The sequence below is a fragment of the Pagrus major genome, chromosome 5 (assembly GCF_040436345.1).
Source record: "Pagrus major chromosome 5, Pma_NU_1.0".
NCBI classification, from domain to species: domain Eukaryota; kingdom Metazoa; phylum Chordata; class Actinopteri; order Spariformes; family Sparidae; genus Pagrus; species Pagrus major.
In genome coordinates this window covers 14654052-14673923 of record NC_133219.1, presented here as the reverse complement: position 1 = coordinate 14673923, position 19872 = coordinate 14654052, and positions in this window count along the sequence as shown.

The window sequence follows — 19872 nt, the reverse complement described above, 5'->3', positions numbered from 1 at the left end:
GTGTTAAGATGCACTGTGGGATTGAACCTTTCACAATGCTGTTTGACAGCACCTCCAAGTGTGTGGCAATGAAAGCGAGCGCTCAGATTGAACCCTCTTCAGATCCACATGTGGACCAGTTGTGCAGTGCCTCTTTGCATTAGCCACTCAGATTGTTCGCCGATTAAAGCTCCTTATGTCCCTGCCCACATTTTGATCCTACACTAAGACTGCGGTTTTTAAATAACACAGAATCTGCTTATTTTTTCATGAGCAGGAGTTCTTACACTGTCAGCTTTTTTTACGGTAACAAAAAGTGTTATGTAAGGAACTTAACTACAAGGAAAAATGGTCTTCTCCCTCACTACTATTGCCATTTTTATGAGGAAATGAAATGGCTTGACACTCGTAAAATGCCTAAATGTTCCTCCCAGGCTGAGGCGAAAATAGAGAACACACCGTGGCGTCCTCCCTCTTTTTTTTTTCTTTTTCTGGCAGGCCTTAAGGGACAGCAGCTCACAGGTTATTATCACCCTGTGAAAGGTTACAAATCAATACTTGTCATGACAGCAAGTTCCTCTTTTTTTCCAAGTACATCTGAGCTATAAAATGAGAATCTGTAATCTCTTCCTCCTCCCCTCCTCCTTCAAAGCTTTGGACATAATAATCCGACAGAGAGACAGGGTGATAGGTTTTCTTTTCTTTTTCATACAGTCCGTGGATTTTTGGATTTATGATATAACTACAGTCTGTGTACAACGTCATAACCAGGACACTGACAAAGCAGATCTGTCTAGATATAGAGTGTAGTGATTATCTGACAATATTTTTGAGGGTGTGCCAGCTGTAGTAACATGCAGAGCTGGATAACATTTAGACAGTGATCATTTACAAAACATATCAGTTTTTAATTAGGGAGGACAGGACAGTCAGAATTATGAATATTGATTTTTAATATAGAGTGGTTCCATTTGCATTTTTCTTTATCATTTCACATCAGACTACTATTGCGAGCCCTGCTCCCTTCAGGTTAGATTAAGGCTGTATAACATTGATTTTGATTATCATTTATTTATCATTCTGTCAATCAACTAATTGACTAATTGACCGTTACACACTGCCCGGGCAAAAAAAAGTCACACACCCTTATATTTCATTGGATCGCCTTTAGCTTTGATTACTGCACGCATTTGCCGTGGCATCGTTTTTTTTGGCATCTCATTGTTCTGATTTTCCGGCCTTCAGCTCCTCTGTTTTGAATCTTTCTCACTGCTTTCATCAGTGTCATTTTCAGCTATAGCAGGCAGCTGCTTTCAGTTTCGAAGCTCCAATAAGTGCCACTCTGCAGTACCTGCCCAACACCAAATGGCAGACAGACAAAGAAGGCAGCTAGCTGGTGAACATACTGAATAAACATACCACATTTTGCAGCTAAAGAGCAGATTTTTCCCTCCCTTGGAAACAAGACCAGACCTAAAAAGAGAGTGAATGGATGTAAACTCATCAGGTAGACAAATTGCTACTATGACTGACTACTTATCTTGTTCTGTGTCTGCTCGATCTGTAAGTTAGCAAGTAAGCAAAACAAAATATGAATGCAGATTCAAAAACAATGACAAATCTGCTACTTAGTTTTGATGACTACTGTCCGTCATAACTGAGGCCAACAAAGACTCACAAGAACAGTGCACTGCTCCTCCGGGCACAGAGTCATATCTGACCTTGTATTATGTGTCATAGTTAGAGCCCGACCGATATATTCACTGGTCGATTGATGCTTCTGTTGTTAGCTCTCCAGATATCAGCTGGGGTGGAAACAAAGTCTACCTCAGTAAGTGTGGCCTTTGAATTAGATTCCATCACTGCATATTCTCTCTTGAGGCAGCTAGCAAACGTATTGTCTGTGGCAGCTTGACATTACTCTTCAGGGGTATTTTTTTCTATAATGCGTCGAAATGAGGATGAGTCAGTTGTGAACATTTGTAACATCTCCTCCACAATATATCCAGCGACGAGCTTCTTTAGATTTTGTCCACTTAATGTCTCTCCAGTATCTGTTGTTTAGCCAGAGTCCATGCTGCTTCACCGGCAGCAGACCCCTCATTGTTTTTCTCAACAAGTTTCACATTGATGTGCTGATGTATTAGATCCTCCAGTCAATTAGATGTTGTATTTTTGTGATTGAAAGCGTTTTGTTGCTTGCACAAAGTTTGCAATGGACAACAATGTTCTTCGCGTCTTTGACTGAGAAAAACTCAAAATAATGACAGTACCTCCAGCTGTTGAGAGTGTACCTCTCTCCCTTATCCTCCATCCTTCGTTCAGTTGTTTGACTTGTAGCCGACATGACCTGCCGCGCCTAAGAGAGCAAACAAACCACATTCTGGCAATACATTAACACAGCGCTACTTAAATACAAACTGTAATATAATAACTGACTGGGAAATTGTAATCCCGTACACTGCTAAAGTGTAAAGTAATAAAATTACGGTAAACACTGCTCATCACTGATGTATTGGTATTGACATGTAGCTTGCCCGATACAAAAACTTTCTTATTATATAGTATTGCACTTCTCTTGTGATGTGATGTTCCTTTGTAATGCGCAGTATGAAACTTTTTATATTGCGTTGCACCATTTTTTCAGTCTGCCATGTTGTACTGCATTGTTTTCAATTGTTTTTATTCAGTTACTATAATCTAAATTGATCATCTGCTCAATGACATCTTTTCTTTACTCAATTGCAAATATGCGGGGAATGTGTGTGACAGTTTCACACCTCCGCTGTCCCTTTTATGTAACCTGTGTCTGTCATCTCTCCTCCATCATCTCTGTCCTTTAACCCTTCCCCTTGCTTGTTGCCATAGCCACACTATCAACTGCTGCCAGCATATGGGAGGTGATCGAGTTGAAAATTACATATCTCGCTAAGATGAAATCTTGCTGCACAGGGATTTTTTTTCTTAACACAGTGCAAGGATTTGCTCTCATCCTGCACAGTAGACGTGACTTCCTAGCCTTCACATTTCCTATTCCATACTATCACTCTGACTGTCGATTTCTTTATCACGCTCCATTTTCTTCATCTAATTTTTTTCTACTCTCTGTCAGTAAAGATTTGTATGTTCTGGATGGTATTATTTCGAGGTTCGGCAGGTATTTTGTAAAAAGGGGAGCTTCCTCATAGAGGTGACAGGATCCGTTTTGATTTAAGGATTTATATATGAAGATAACTTGTTGCAAAAAGCAATTTCAGAACAGAAGGAAGACACATTTTAAGATATTAAAATGCCCCTAGGAGATTTTGGATATGATTTATTTTTAGCAAAAATTTCTGGAAATTTCCAGTTTCTTTTAATAATCCTCAACACTTTCCTGAGTAATTTCCTCTCCTGTGGAGGTCTGATCATTGTAGCGTTGCTTCTCGGCTTAGGGCCCAGGCCAAACTGACAGGTGTAGGAGTGTTAGGAAAGCCTTGGTGGAGTTAATTTGGATTAACAGCCTTGGTGCCGAAAAGGAGGCGTTTTAACTGTGGGCTTTATCTTCAACACTGTTCTTCACGCAGGATTCAGACATCCCTTGTGTATCTGAGAAAATGCCTGATGTGTGGGGTCTAGCGGCTGGCTCTGTTGCTTAATATGCTTCTGCAGTAGACTGACATGAGTCAAGGCTTGATGATGTCTGACAGTAACAGAGTCATTGATGGGGAGCAGTCATAGCCAAGTGCTCTGTAACTGGCAGGCAGACGTACAGGGCTGACACCACCTGAATTAATCTTCATACTGCATACATGGTGTGTACATGGTTCATTATCAGTTAGTTTGCATGCTCTCATATATTTGAATATTTAACCTACTCGCCAGGAAATCTACAACTCCCCACACTCAGATGTATCAGGTCATAATTGAAGGTTTTTAATTTGTGCTTTTGCTTGCATGGGACCAGGTAGAGCCTCGACAGCTCCTTGGCTCTGAAGCTCCATCCATCCATTGCTAATGAGGTAGAGTGAGTGAGGCTTGTAGCAGCCACTGACTCACCCCGCCTGTATGCACGCCCATGAAATGCCCACAGTTACTTTCACCTGCATTCCTGTTGGCTGGGTGCCTGTTTGAATTTGGTGATGCATGGGATGTTTATGGGCTGCTATTTCAGGAGGTGCCTCCCTGAGTTTATCATTACTTGGATCAGAGCAAGACTAGACCAGCGCTGGTTCATGCAAAGGCAATAGTGTGCAGTCTGAAATACCATCTTTGCAATCATTAAACGTGCATTGAATTATGTTTTTGGCCTGTTCAGAGCAGCAGAAGAAGCTGAAAATACATTTGTATACTTTTAAACATCCAGCAGACACGATACAACATTAGTATTCAATTGGAGACGTGTTTTTGGTAACGAATACAGTCAGTGACCTTAAACGTCAACTATGAATTCAAGTCCAATATTTGCTGTCTATTTAGGTTAGGTTTTGTTCTCCACCACTTTATCTGTCTGCTGGTGCTTAGTCTTAAATGTAACTTTTCGTTCTAACTTCATGAAGATAGCAGTTCTTTATAAGTATGCAGAGACTAGAGGGAAAAGGAGAGCAACTGGATGAAAATAACAAAGAACTGGTGAGTTCTGAGATTAGTTTAAGATGAGCAAACACAGACTGCACACAGTCAGTTGTTAGCTAGGTTACAGTTAAAAAGCTAACATTTTTATAGTTGGTACATTGACTGAACAGCTGCCTATCGTTGCTGAAAATGGAGTTGATGAGTTCATAAAATGTCCTTACTTGTAGATACCAGCCAACTAAATCTGTCTAATTTTTTGCATCAAGATCCATGCATTTTTTCCCTGAGAAATTAACGAAAAATGTTGAAAAATGCCCTTTTACGCAAAGTTAAACAAAATGAGAAGACATTCCTGGATCCATCCCTTTATCGGCATCCACACCAAATGTTAATGTCTATTCTTGTCAGAGGCCCATCCTCCATCCAAGTTTTGTGGAAATCCATTCAGTAGTTTTTGTGTAATCATGCTGACAAACCAAACAACCAACCAACAAACAAACGAACAAAAACATTTTTGGTGCAGGTTATAATGATATTGAATATTGCAGCTTTATACAGTCAGTAACGAGCTTTCCAAGGGTAAGAGACTGTGATCAATTGAATTTTACAGTCAGCATCAAATGTCTTGTATCAGCAACTCAACATATCAACAGTTGATTTGTTTTTCCAATGAGATTTAAGATCAAATGGTCACATATTTTATCAGCAGTCATGGTTGAAACCCAAAACGAGTGATTCATTTATCTCAATCATCATTGAAATTGAATGCAAACTACTCTGTCCACCTGCTCCTGTGTACGCTCATGAACAGCCAGGCCCTGCAATCCCGCTTTGCACGTTCAAGACATCTGGCAGCTCAACAGGTTTAAACCCATATCCTCTGTCTAATATGCATGTAAAGCTAAATTGTCTTTTGAATTCGCTCTGGTGTTGTGTGATAGGGCAAGACGGGCTAACAGGTTGCAAATCATTCACCCGGCATTAATGTTGGAAAACCATTCAAGATCTCCGCCATCTGGACCATCTTAGCTGAGGCAGAGTTCATCAGCTGCAAATATGTGATAAAACATTTGTAGTACTCTATGTCAGGTATGTAACAGGTGTTCATTGGATTAACGTAGAGAGAAAAGATAGACTAGATACCCAGAGATAAAGGTATCAGAGAAGGGGAAGAAAAAGATAATGGTACCCTTACATAAGTTCTTGTAAATGTATAAACCCTGACAGATTTGGCTTTCTATTTGAATCTGCTTGAGAAACTAAAGCATAGTAAATATGAAGACATTATTGTTGGCTTAAAATAATTCTAGTTTACTGCTCAGAAAGACTCATGGTAATTTTCCATAATTTGTGTAAATTGATGCAGGGACGCAGATCTCCAACCAATTTCTCTTACGAACAAATATGTGCAGATATTGAAGGGTAATGGTTCTAAATATTGAGTATTAAAATGTTATTTTTATAGTTTGTAGTTCTGAGCTCATTAAAATATTGAATAAATATTGAGGATGGGATGAAACTTCTGTGCAAATGGATGGTTTTAATATTGCAGATGCTGCCTCGGTGCCTACAATTTACAGATCATACTTTTAAACTCAAATGTAGAAAGTGTTGAATTCAATCACCCACACAGGCACAAGTTACGAAATATGGAAATGTGGAAATGTGGAAAGGTATGAAAATGTTTTAGTGGTCAAGAGGTGGTGAAACATTTGCAGCATGACTGTTTCGACCCCTTCAAGCCAGATACTTTAACTGTTGTTTTAGCCACTGGTTTCCTCTGAGGACATACTTCTGCTGTTGAACTTGGAACAGGCCTCTGCATATTTCTATATGTATGTTTTTATAGAAGTAATGTAGTGCAGGCTATTCTCCTCTGCCGTAGAGCCCAGGGTTATTGTTTTTCTTATTTAAGATACTGGCTGTTGCATCAAGCATGTTTACATTAGATGATATGTCAGTTTGTGATTACAATCTTTCTATAAAAGAAAAAGCAGATTTTTTCTTATTAAATCTTGGATTAGGAAACAAAGAAGCAAAAAACATGTCTTAAACCAAACATGAACCATGTAGGGAAAACTGTCTTCAAGGAAGTCAAAATTGTGGGAATCATGTGGCGTACAGTGATAGCTGAACAGTTGATATACCACTGAAACTCTTTGTTGAGGATTTCTGACCTTTAAATATAATTCTTGTTGTGAGAAACATCACTCATCCAAGGTTTATCACTACTCGGCCTGAGGTGTCTGAGCCTGAGTGACATATAGATGAACGCACAAACAAGCAATGAGTGGACACACATCCATCGTTCCTGTCTGGATGTTAAAGCAATGTGAACACATGTCAGAAAATGGTTGCTGCTGCCACACAGAAAAATAGGATGTCCTGATAAGAGATAATAAAATATGATACTTAAATGATGCTAGAATGGAAAATGGGACAATTCCAGCAGCATTAGTAACATGATACAACAGAAAAAGGGCTATAAATATATTAAATGCGGGGTTCTTCTATTGGCCTACTTAAAGTTTACTGTTAGTCCCCTCTTTGCCTTAGTGGGTCACATTCCCATCCAACTGCTTGTCACTCATCTTGATGAGTTGTGCATTGAAACAATGTGTAGCCAAAGGCTGAGGTAACCTGTATAAATAGTGTTCGGTAAAGCTTGATTGTTTAATGGGATTTAATGACAAATGCAAACAGAAAGTTTCCCTATTCTTTAATAGTCAAAATCAACCAAGCTGTATAGACATTGTTACAGGTGATGTAAAAGTATTCAGCTTACATACAGTATTGACGTGGAATGTAAAAAAGTGGAGTAAATATTCAATTTCAATGATGGGCTTCTACTCAGAGCTTTAAATTCCTGTGTGGTGGTGATTAAACTGTTTATCGACAGTGTCACCTTGTTGAATTGAATAATATTCAGCCGTATGATAATGTGTGCTTGTAGTTCACATGCAGTTATACATGCTGCGATGCTTTCTCTCTGTGTTTACTAATATCGTTTTTGAATCTGTGTCTGTATGTTTGTATCTGTACTCGACTGTACTAAACAGATACTGGGGATATCACGTGTGTGTTTGCATTTATTTGTATGCTTGTGTTTTTTGGTGCGTGAATTAGAGAAATGCTGAGCGAGTGTATGACTGAGCAAGCTAGTGAATGAGCAAGCGGGCAAGTGCCTGAGCAAGTGACTTAGCTGAGTGTGTGGGTGAGCGACTGAGCAAACGAGACAGTGTTTGCATGAGTGTGTGAGTGAGTGAGTGAGTGAGTGAGTAATTCATTATTATTGATGCAGTGTGTTTTCTCTCAGTGTTACTGTAAGTGTTGCCGCAATGTGTTTAATGATGTCTGGCAGCCAAAGGTCTGCAATCCGGTATAATAGAGCATGTTGTTGCAGTAACTGGTGTAACAGTCTGAGTAGCTGCTCTGCCCACAGCTCTTAGCCTCACTACACGCTGCAGTGATCTCTGCTCACATCCCTGCTCTCCCTGAAGAGAGGCTCGGCTTTTCTCCGGCCTGTGCTAGATCTTTGCCATGGATGACAGGGCAAGAGGAGCAGCAGCCAAGGCAGGCTCTCGCTCCATCACCTGACTCCTGCAACTCTAATGGGGGAGTTATGCAGTCTTCCTGACACTGGCAGAGGGAATTTGCTTCATTTCTGCTCTGCTCGATATGCAAAGTGGTCTGGTGAAGTGCCAAAGTGCCAAAATGTGTTATAGTGCTGTCGGGTGAAGATAGCATAACTTCAGTCTTGGGTGCTTCTTCTTATTCTCACTTGAATCACTCACTCGACAACTTATATTTTACGCACCAAAACAAAGCTGTAAATTGTATTCTTATGTATGCCATATATATTTTTATTCGTTGGTATTGCATTCATTGGAAGCAAGTTATGGAAGAATCTCTTGAAGGTCAAGTGTGTGGGATTTAGTGGTATCTAACAGTGTATAAAATACCCCTTTCTTCACCCTCCCCCAGAGACAACGAAAACTTTCTTAGATTCTTAGTTTCAGGTGATTATACACTAATGAAAACATAATCATTAATATTATTTTGCATTTCTGACAATAGATCCCCCTAAATAAAAAACTATATTTGATAACTTTAGTTACTAGTTACTTTGCAGTTAGCATCCTTATATACCCATTATTTTAATGCTTTAGTACATTTTATATCAGATACTTTTAGACTTGTATTTTAACATGAGACCTTTATTTTTACTCAAGTATGACTTTTGGATACTTTACAACACTGGTCTGTGATTTAGGCAACAAAGTGCTTTGATTACGGTTCAGAGAAGATACTTTCAGCTTGTGAAACTATCACAACATTTTAATTATAGTAATCACTTTGGTTTAGAGTAGGGAAAGATTTTGATTTTGGTTTTATGTTCGTGTACATAGATACACATTTTCATTTTAAACTTGTGTTGACAGAAATATGTTCAATTCTTGCCCATCTATGTGAATCTTATTGATTAAATTTCATCAGTATTTGATGAACTGCTGTGATACTAAGTTCAGTAGTAGCTATTGTCACATTCCTGCATTGTTCCTGCGTTGTTAGTTTGTGTTTCTTCCTGGTAAAAACATCCCATTTTCTCTGAAAACCAGAAGTTGACCTGCTCTGACAGGGTTATGAATACTTTCAGAAATGGAGGAGTCATACATTCCTTTCATCCTCTCAGGTCTTTGCAGGATTACACATCACAGCGTGTTCTGTATGATCAGGGGGAAGACCTCTTAGTGGCTGGGTGGATTCATACACAGCCTCCCTCTAGAGCTACATGCTTCCTGGATCTACAGGGGTCCCTGCGATGCAGAGGAGAAGCCAACTGACTTAGAAATATGAACTGCTGCCTCCTCCGGCTCTTTAAAGCTCAGTCAGTACACACAGACCCATTTGTTTTGGGCTCACTCTATAAAATCTATTAGCAGACCAGCTCTATGTGTTTCACCTTGTTTTTTATGGTTTATGTCCTCAGCATGGGGCAGCAAGGACAAAGCAAAGACAAACACCGCCTTTCCTCGTGCTATATTGAACTTGGCATGCAAAAGCACGGAATTTGGATCCGCAGATACTAGAGCTGTGTGTGTCTGCGGTTCAGAGTGTACTCCACAAGCATAAAAAATGTGAACACAAGTCGGCTGCCTCACATTCCAGGCAAGCAAAATATGTTGTACTACACTGAGAAATCCCCCGTCTGTTCCACGCTGCTGGAGCTACGTTTGATGATTCTGCAACATTTGCAAGATAAGCCGACTAATTAGTGTTAAACACCTGAGCACCAACAATAGCACCTCTCTGTTTCTTCCAGCCATGATGCAGCAGCAGCAGAAGAAATCCGAGCTGCCTCTTTGCCAGTGTGTTGGAATGCTTTCACACCCATAGAGGGCAGCTGCGCTCTCCACAATCTCTCCTCTTTGACTAATAGAGTAAGAGACACAAACATAAGAGGGAGAGACATAACGCAAGTTATCCAAAGAGGTGGTGTGTTTTCCTGTGTAACTGGCCTGGCTTGCTCACAGTGCACAGAAAGAGTCCATTTCTTCTATGTTGTTTATGGTTTCAGCCTGTTGGAGTGTGTGTGAAGCAGCATGCAAGCCCCTAATGAAGTCGGGCATATGCCAGAGACAATACACAGGCTTGTTTTGATGATGAGCTCCCTCATACTTACTTTGTATCTCCTGTTGTTTGTGTCTCCTTCCATATGAATCTCGCTCAACTAAAAGCTTTTTAAAAGCTGTCAACATGGCTGAGCTTGAAATGCAGAAGACCAACCATTGATTACTGCTGCCTTAAATGAGTGGGGGTAATGGATCATAACGCAGAAACGGTCGATTCGTCACACTGGGGCATTCAATGTAGCTCCTTGCTGAGCTCTGGCGATACAGTTTGTTCAGGAAAAAAGATTGTAGATGTAATATGTTTTTGTCAAGCAGCAGAGGCTGAGAGAGGGAGAGAGAGGGAGAGAGCTGGCATGAAATCAGCTCTGTGTAGTCAGGTTCCTGGCAGACACTGGACTGTAATAAACCAAACAATATCACATTAACACTCAAGGTCCGCCATTAATGGGCCCAGCTTTGGCCAACAGACGAGAGCGAACATACCCACACACACATTCACACATGTGCACACGCGCAGTAAGTGCCCACTGTCTCTCCACTGACTATTTAATTCTGCGGCTGATAATTATAACTGTTATCTGTTGCCTCTGAAAAATTATTGAGCTTGTCAGCACCCATTAATTTACTCTGTATCATAAATTAAGTGGCGCAGGCTGCGTTTTATCCCCTACTTGCTGGAGTAAATGGAGGCAGTTTTTCCAGAGGCTAAGTCTGCTTTAGTGTACTGTACATCACACATGACAGACTTTTGTTCTGCTTCCCTGTTGTTTAAAAGCCTGGAGAAAATGAGTCGGAGATAAATTAGCCACAGTCGAATCTACGCAGCTCTGAACCGGAATGAGACTGTGTCATCTAAGCTGAGCGTTGGAGCTGTGGGTTTACATGCAAATGAAGAATCAAATCTCTTCTTTTCTTTTATGATCTTTGTCCTAGAAAATGTCAGTTTATGTTTACCCTGGTATCCTCACTCTGCCATGTGTTAGAGCAGAAAAGTTGTTGTCCAAAACTAATGCTGTAGGAAGCATTCATCAGCGACCTGTTACAGACTGCTGCCACCATATGTCTGAACTTCAGCAGCAACATGATTGGTGCTCGAGCTTAAAATGAATCATGGACTTCAAATCAGCCGGTGAACAACAGCATAACTATGTGGCTACAGGCAGGGGAGAAAAACTCAGGATTTATAGGCTTGTTTTGTGCATTGTGCGTCTCTGAGAATAGCTGTCAGTCAAAATGCTAATACTTCCTGTAAATGCTGAATGTCTTGGGTGGGGAGGGGACAACAATAGGGACCTTTTTGAACCTCAAATCTGCACAAATTGTTTCATGTGTACACTGTCTGACTCAGGGTTTAGTACATCAGAGTTCCAGGCAAGGTCTATTTGAGTCTGTTTACTTGCTGTGACACCTGTTTCAGCGAGGTCAGAAGTCAGCCGCAGAAAAGCACCCAATGAGCTCATAGAGGCCAAGCAACTTTCTCCATTTTCATCGACATTTTGGCAGGATGGAGACTTTTACTGAGTGTAACATGTTGAGTGTCAGGGTGAAAGGTGAGATCCAACCTGTGCATTTTATCAGTCCATCCCTGAGGCAGCCACTTGGAGTATCCACTTCTACTTACCTGTATGTCTTTGGACTGTAAAAAGAAAACCAGAGCACTCAAAGGACACTCATGCAGACCTGTGGAAAAGATGGAAGCTCCAGACAGAAAGGCCTTAACTTCTGCTGTGCCACCCTTACATCAGGCAAAGAAAATTATTCTTATTTGACATCTCGACTGAGTTCAGAGTAGGGCCAACTGGTAGGATCCAGAACACGCTAGAGAGATCATATATGTCATCTAGCTATTGATCCCCCTGGAGGAAATGTTGCTGGAGAGAGGGATGTACTACCTGCTTAGCTTGCTGCCATCCCAATGAATGGATGGCTGGAAATTAATTCATATGTCATGGTGAAATATGTGGTTCTAGAAATGTGTTAATGTAGTGACTACATGCAGAGGTAGTTGATAAACTACTGTAGCTGGTAAGATAACAGCTAACATGTATTTTTTGTTTCTTTATTTTCTCTGTGCTGGGACATTTTCAGGGGTCAGTATAGAGGATTTTGAATCGGGCAGTCAGACTGGAGCACAAAGAGGAAAAAAGGTTAAAAGGGTGATAAACGGCATATTATTGATAGTTAAATTGTTTGTTCAGTGTAAGGACTGCCATATATACAACTTACCTAACACTTGTAACCCTAAATGAACAATAAGCAAACATCATATGCTTTAGTGGCACCAAGGACAACCTGACTGCATTAATTAAAAACAAATCATAAATCTCTGTCGCAATAAACGTACCTTAACAATGTAATTTCTTTTGCAATAAAGATATGCATCACCCTAAATATGCTGCCAGTAGAAGGTGTATAATACAATTATACTACTCTAAGCATGATTGCGTGTTTGCAGTTGCAGGACAGAATGGAATATGTGGATTAACGAGAGGAAAGTCTGTTTGGAGTCTGCTTAAATTTAAACAACTCTGATCGTCCTTGACTTTCATGAGTGCAGTTTAGTCCAAGAGAGGAGCTATAAACTCTCTGAATCTGTGTGTAATTTCTTATCAGTCTGGCAGGTTAAAAGCACTGAAGGTAAAGGATTGTTAATTCTCGAGGATTTAAATAAAGTATGAATTTTCATGCTGTGTGGTCCATACGTAAATGCACACTACACCTGTCTCAAACTGAAGGCTGCAGATGAAGCACCAGTATTAGTCACCACCCATTTAACATAGACTGCTGTAAAAGTGCATTAAAGATGTATGGGTATTCGATTATATTGTACATAGATGAATTGAGTAGTAAAGTGAAAGAGGCAAAACTCAACATATATCAAAGTTATCTACCTGTGTGTGCCTCTGCAAACTAAAAACCACATAGGGAAAAAAATGCATCCCCATGTGCCATAATTTGTGCAATCAACTAGTACAGGCCTTTCAAGCATCATAGTTGCTGACTATCTAACAATACAACAGATTTCTTTTAAATGTGTTTGGGTTGACAGTGAGTGAACAGTCCTCCAGGATCTGGATGGATAAACAACCACAACTCTTGTTTCCAGAGAGAAGGAGAGCGTTGATGCTGTTTGACAGCAATCACAGACTGCCTGCCACAAAACTCCCTCATGTGGGAGAACCACAAGATGTCCACTACTGCTCCCTAAATCCCTATCAACACATCCTTTATCCCTCTCTACATACTTATTTTATATCCTTCTTGTACTTCTTTCCTTTTCCCACCATTTTTTTTCCTTTCGATCTTTTTCTTTGACTGTTCCTGCCTCCATCTTCTTCCCACCACCTCTCCCTCTTCTGGCAGCCTGCAGACACCATTTAAATTGGATGCAGCTTGTGTAGCTGATACTGTACAACACTAACGAAAAGTGAAAGACGTAATATTTATTTTTCTGCCTGCAAACAGACAGTAGTGTCACATCCTGGCTGTGGTGGGGAGATGTTTGGCTGAGCGACCTGTGAATGGATTAAACAGTTCTTAGTGTGTGTCTGTGTGTGTGTGTGTGTGTGTGTCCTTTATCCAAACTTGTGAGGCTCATTATCTGAGCAATGATTTCCAAAAAAAAGCTTGACAGCCACTGTGCGACACCATCTGCCATACATTACTCTACAGTTTGGCCCGCTTTGCTACCCGGCAAAGGAAGTCATCTCTGAAAGACTAAAACTTCACAGCTCACTTTGAGCCGCTTGGCCCATTTTTCTGTCTTCCTCTGCCTTCTCTCTGCTCCTGCTCTCTCATTGTCTTCTCTTTGTGCTTCCATCTTGACAGCGTTCAGCCTGCACTCTGCCACAAAGACTAATAAAACCAAAAAACATATTATTATATCATTTGATGAGTGGAGCAGCCTTTGTCAGTTTATCCACCTGCTGCAGCGCAGCGCTGATATGATTCAGCACCATGTGGTTTGTTTACCTTTATGTAATAGTTTGGGCTATTTATGCAGCTTCAACTTTGGAAGCTGCCACACTGAATACCAATCTCCACTGTAGCGAAGCAGTGCCGCTGCCTCTGTACGGGTATTTACCGCTCCTGGATGTGTCCCAGCCTCAGATATATGGCTGAAGGCTTAAATAGATGTCAGAAAGGTCTGCACTAGCACTTTCTATTGGGAGAATTCAATATGGTGTAACTTTGTTGGGTGGGAACGGAGACGTGAGGTGAAGTGGGGCTGAGAATATAAAAGGACCGAAGCAGACTGAATGTGCAAAATATTCTGAACATGATATTGAGTTGCAGCCTCTTTTGTGCAATTCAAAAATCTAACTCAGCCGCTTCTCTTTTGTGACAAGCATAGATTTTGCAAGGCAAGTCAATAGGGAATAATGACTTTTGCCTGAAGTCACCTTAACGTTGTAAGAATATTTTCATTTATATATTTGACTCAGGAATGACTGCTTGGAGACAAATTCCAATCACCAGTAGTGACATAGCAATTAAATATTGAATCTTAAATGTAGGAAGCCAGACAGGCTGGGTGCAAAGGGAAGGGTGGGTGTGAGAGTGTATGAGTGTGTGCTGAAACTCAGGGACAATACAGTAGATTTTTGTTTGCATTTCTGAGTGCCACAGACAGGGGGTCGGGGCGGGGAAGAGATTCCACGGAGCATTAAGTCCGTCTGAATGGGTTTTCACTCTGTCAAAGCACGCTGCGCTCCAGTTTTTATAACAGCGTTGAATCACCATTTCCATTTCTCTAATTCTTTCCATCTTTTGTTGCAGGCAGCAGACTTGGCAACTATTGTTTGACACGTTGCTTGTGCCAGAGAAAGCTGTGTGTGTGTGTGTGTGTGTGTGTGTGTGTGTGTGTGTGTGTGTGTGTGTGTGTGTGTGTGTGTGTGTGTGTGTGTGTGGATAAGTGTGTGTGGGAGAGTTGCGACTGGCTAATCCATAAGCCTTAATAGGAGACTGCTGCTTTAACACCATATCAAGTGGAAGTGTCCACATTTGTCTTTGCCTGTTATCTATTTCCCAACCCATCAAAGGTGAAATAGGAGGTTAACTCTCAACTCATTTAGCTGCTGTCTGATTGACTCAAATCTCAAAAGGCGTTATTTTTCTAATTGACAATCAGGCATTGTGTTTTTATGTGTTGGGATTTGAGAGACTTATGCATTAAGAAGACTATAAGTTAAGAACAGAAAACTGAAATGAGTGTTTCGAGGGTTTTCTGCAACAGCAGCAATAAGCTTCTTATTAATCTGTGCACCCAAGATAAATGAATATTTTATGTTTGAAGATGGAGCAGGAGACAATAGGTCATAAAGTCAAACGCAGACGTATCTGTATTAAATTTGTTCGATAGTTTGAAGAAATTGGATCCACAGTCTGCAGAGAGTCATTTTCACACTGAGGGAATCTCGCCAGAAACTTTTTCACTTCAAAACCATTGAATTCAGCCTTTGAGGCACTTTTACTAGTTCCCATTATGCTTCCGCTGAATTATTTTTTGAGGAAAATCAATTCAATCAAGGTGAGCTTTGGAAGGGGCGCTTCAGTATTAACATTCATAAGAATATCAATCAGCCAGCCACTCTGGGTGGGTAAAAAGAAGAGGGAACAAAAGTTCTGATGGTTTTTCCTTTCTCCCTAGAGGGGCTTTAATTCTGGTTGTTTCTCACTGAAATCCAGTAAGACCCCCTCCATCCCCCCTACTCCCCTACCCTCACTATCCCTTGATCCCATTAGCAGTGAACTCATGGGACCTCTGATCAACCATGCAAGGTCACTGAGTCATTGACAAAAGACACCGGCTAAAGTGATCGTTTCTTGGCAGCAAGGGTCCACTAGCCTTCAGATAAATGATGGTGTAAAGTTGAAGAGCCTCCCAGCAAAACTTAAATGAGGAGGAAAAATCGTGCTTGCCTTCTTGCCTAGAGATAAATGAGAAGATATTTAAGCTACCACCCTCATGTCTGTGTGCTAATCTTGAAGATAGATTCAGGAGAGTGTTAGCTTTGCCTAGCTTTATGTCTTGAAACAGGCCAACACAGCACCCTGTCACCACAACTTGTCGATTTTACACTTTGGGTTTTGTACAAATTAAACAAACAAGATATCATTTGTGAATTAGCGAGCTGTGAGTCAGATTTTGTTTGTGTTGGACAGAGCCAGGCTAGTTGTTTCCCCCTACTTTTAGTATTTATGCTAAGCTAGCCTCATATTTAATGTAAAGTCACTAAAATGGGATCAATCTTCTCATCTAGCTCCTGGCAAGAAAGCATTCTCAAAAGGTAAAGCTAGTGCTGTATTCCTTTAATCATTTCAATGTTTAAAACTGAATTTAAGCAGGCTAGCAATAAAAATAACAGATAATACTGAAAATATCACTTTTGTATCACAGATAATAAACGTTCATTCACATAATTTACAACTTTGGCGTGGATTTTAGTCATTAGCCCTCTAACACTGTGCATGTGGGAGCACGATGCTTCTGGACAGAATCACATCTGTTAACTCCCTCCCTCCTGTCTGTGTGTGTGAGGAGTAGCGTCATTGATAAAGAAGCCAGATCTCCCTGCAAATGACTTTCACATTATGTCATCTGTCAGTATCAATTAACCTCCAGCCACTAAGTCTGGAGAGGTCTGAAGCCAAGCCCTGCTGAAGCCAAGAGCTACAGACAGACAGTGAGGATAATCAGGGTCAATGTTGCTAAAAGGTTTGAAAAATAGACAACGCTGCAGGTTTGAGTCCGGTGTCATGTTAAATCAGTGTAGCCAGTGATTGTGGAAGATGAAAGGCCTGACTAGTTTGAGTGATTGGTGTCTTTACCTTTATATTTGTTTAAAAATGATCGCTCACTCTGTATCTGATCAAGCAAGGTTTCTGATGAAAAAAGCATGAATTTTTCCACTGCGCAGTGTGTTTTCAGCTGTACAGTCTCCACTACCAACACCACTTACTACATGTGTTCCTATGGTAACAGAGAACATCCTCCCTGGCACTTCAAAATAGTGTTTATCTTTTTGCTCCGTCAGTGATATGCTCTTGTAGTGGAACCCCTGCTGATAGATCTGGATCCAAAATTTCTGCCATTAAACGATACGTGTTTCTCAGCCACAGCTGTGAAACTATAAAAACAGAAACATCTCTCACAGGATGTCCAGTGTAAAGAAATCGATTTAATTCATTTAGTAGAGCGGTTGTCTTTGGGTGCGAGTGCAAACTATATTTACAGTAAATTGTATCATGATACATCAGTGATAGTAGCTTTACTGGTGGGCTAATCTCCCAAAAAGTGCCCCCTGCAGCCGGCTAAATCCAGGGCCCATATGGTCCTGCCTGCCGTCGCTCTTCCCCTCCTCACCCAGCCTCTCCTCCCAGCAGGTGATCTGACACACACACTGCATGTTCTGGGCCAGGGGTTACACTGTGTCTGTGGTTAACATGCTACATGTACAGGAATTTGTGCTTTGGCTGCAGCTCGTGATTATCTTCATTATTTGCATTTTATAAAACCAGGATCAAGTTTAGGTCAGAATCAGCAGTGATTGTTATCCCCAGTGATTACTTTGCAATATTGTTTATCAGTCAACGATCGACTGTATCCCATCACAGCTTCCCTGATGAGGTTTCCTCTTATAAATTGTGTAAACCAGCAGAAGATGCTATTTTTCCAGAATAGAGGTAATCTCAAGCATTTGAGGAAACATACATCATTTTTAAACCTAAGTTAGCATGTTTATTCTTGAAAAAGGTAAAACTGCTAAAATTAGTTAATTTGATTGATAGTTTTTTTCAGGTCCAGTGATAAAATAGTCAAACAAAGGTTTTTTATGAATAACTCTATTTATGTTAAACAAATATTTACTCTGAATAAACAACTATATGGATATACAGTAGTAGGTTTTAATTAGCGTGAAACTAAACAATAAAGGCTATTGAGCACAAGTAGTTTGTGTTGTGTTTTGAATGATTTAATTTAGTTACTTGCGCCGAGTAAATGAAGCCACATTGGAAACATATACTCTGAGGAAAAGTTGCAGTGCAGAGACATCCATAGGCTAGGCTTTAAAGCTTTAATTTCCTGCTTATTACGGCCTAACGCCAGCAGCTACGAGCAACTTTTAACGTGGGCTGTTTTCCTGCATTTTCCTGCTCCTGCTTGAACGGAGACGGTTGGAAAAGTGTTTACACACAACGTCGTCTGGGACTTCAGTGTGAAAGGAGTTTGAGTCATCATGATTTTGGATAGTTGGGAGAGGATCTGCCTCCAGGAGAAGTAACTGAGTATACTGACAAACATGGTCAATAATATCCAGAAAATCTGGTTATTCAAAATCAGTGTGATCATGTTGCAGTTGTGTCTAAACAGTGTATTTTGCAGCAGCTGTTGTAAACGCAGGTGTTGGTCCAGTGTGCCCTGAGACTACTCAATCGAATTTATGCCTTGTCTTGAGTTTGTGCCGTGCATCGCTCTGTTCCTGTTTGCCATTACCTGCCCTCTCGCCGCCATGTCAGCTTCCCCAAATACACTGTATGTTAGAACAAAGTCTAGATTTTTTGTCAGACCAGCAGGGGCTGCCTGGATGTTTCTGCCTGGTCGCTTTCCAGGTGCCTACCAGACTGTGACTGAGGATTGAGAGTGGAGGCTGAACGTGCATGTGTGTGTGTTTGTGTGTGTGCCTGGCTGCTAGAGATGTAGTGGCAGCCAGGCAGGGCAGGCCGGCTCCTCCGACCCCTCAGAGCTTCCATCTGGACCGTGGGGGGCTGTCATTTAGGAGTGCAGGGCCTGAGCGGAGGAGCAAATTGCTTTTTAATCGATCATATTCCCAGTAAAAGCCACTCCCAGCAGCCACTTGCCTTACTTTCCATTCTATTTATGGAAGCTCTCTGCCTCTGACTGCTATATGTGTGCTGTGTGAGTGTGAGACAGAAAAAAACAGTAAGGGTGAGTTCTATTGACCACCTCAAGTCAGTAAAAACAGAATCAAGTTTTCCACTCTTCCTCTTAAGTCTAGCCTTGTGCGTGGATGTATTTTTGCTCATTAAAGTCAGAGTACTACAAGGACCTTGTCATACCCATGTGGTTCTAGATGATATGAAAGCTGATAGCAAGCTGTTTTGATAGCATGCTGTTCCTTTGTATTAAAAGGCAGTGCTTCCAGGGCAGTGAAACATGAGCATCAGACACTGCTCCATTATTGACAAAAAGAAAACCCTCCCCACCATTAAACACCACTGAGCTACAGTCAAATATGTCATGTGCTTTTATAGAGGCCCAACAATGCTGTAATGTGATCGTTTTCCCAGCTCCAGTTTCTTGCATCTATTTTGAGTCGGATGCCCAGTGTTGAGTCTAACACCAACAGGCGCTGCTACTGTGCAGCGTGCACGGGTAATAAATTATGAGTCAGCCCAATGCCGCCACTGATTGTTGGATCCATTTTCTAAGATGCCGTTGTTTCTAACTAATCTTTCCCTTGGGGCCTCTTGTAAAGGAAGTTTAAGTCTGTATGTGCTTGCTCTGTAGAACAATTTTTTTGTTCTTTTCATAAAGCATTGAATCACCCCCTTTGTAAGAACCGAAAAAACAAAACCTTGAGCTGTAATGGTGTCACATAAAAGATCCTGCAGAACGAGCAATACCAGTGAACGAGGCCGCTGCTTGCAAGCACTCCTGTCAGTTTTCCTTTGCAGGCCTCCC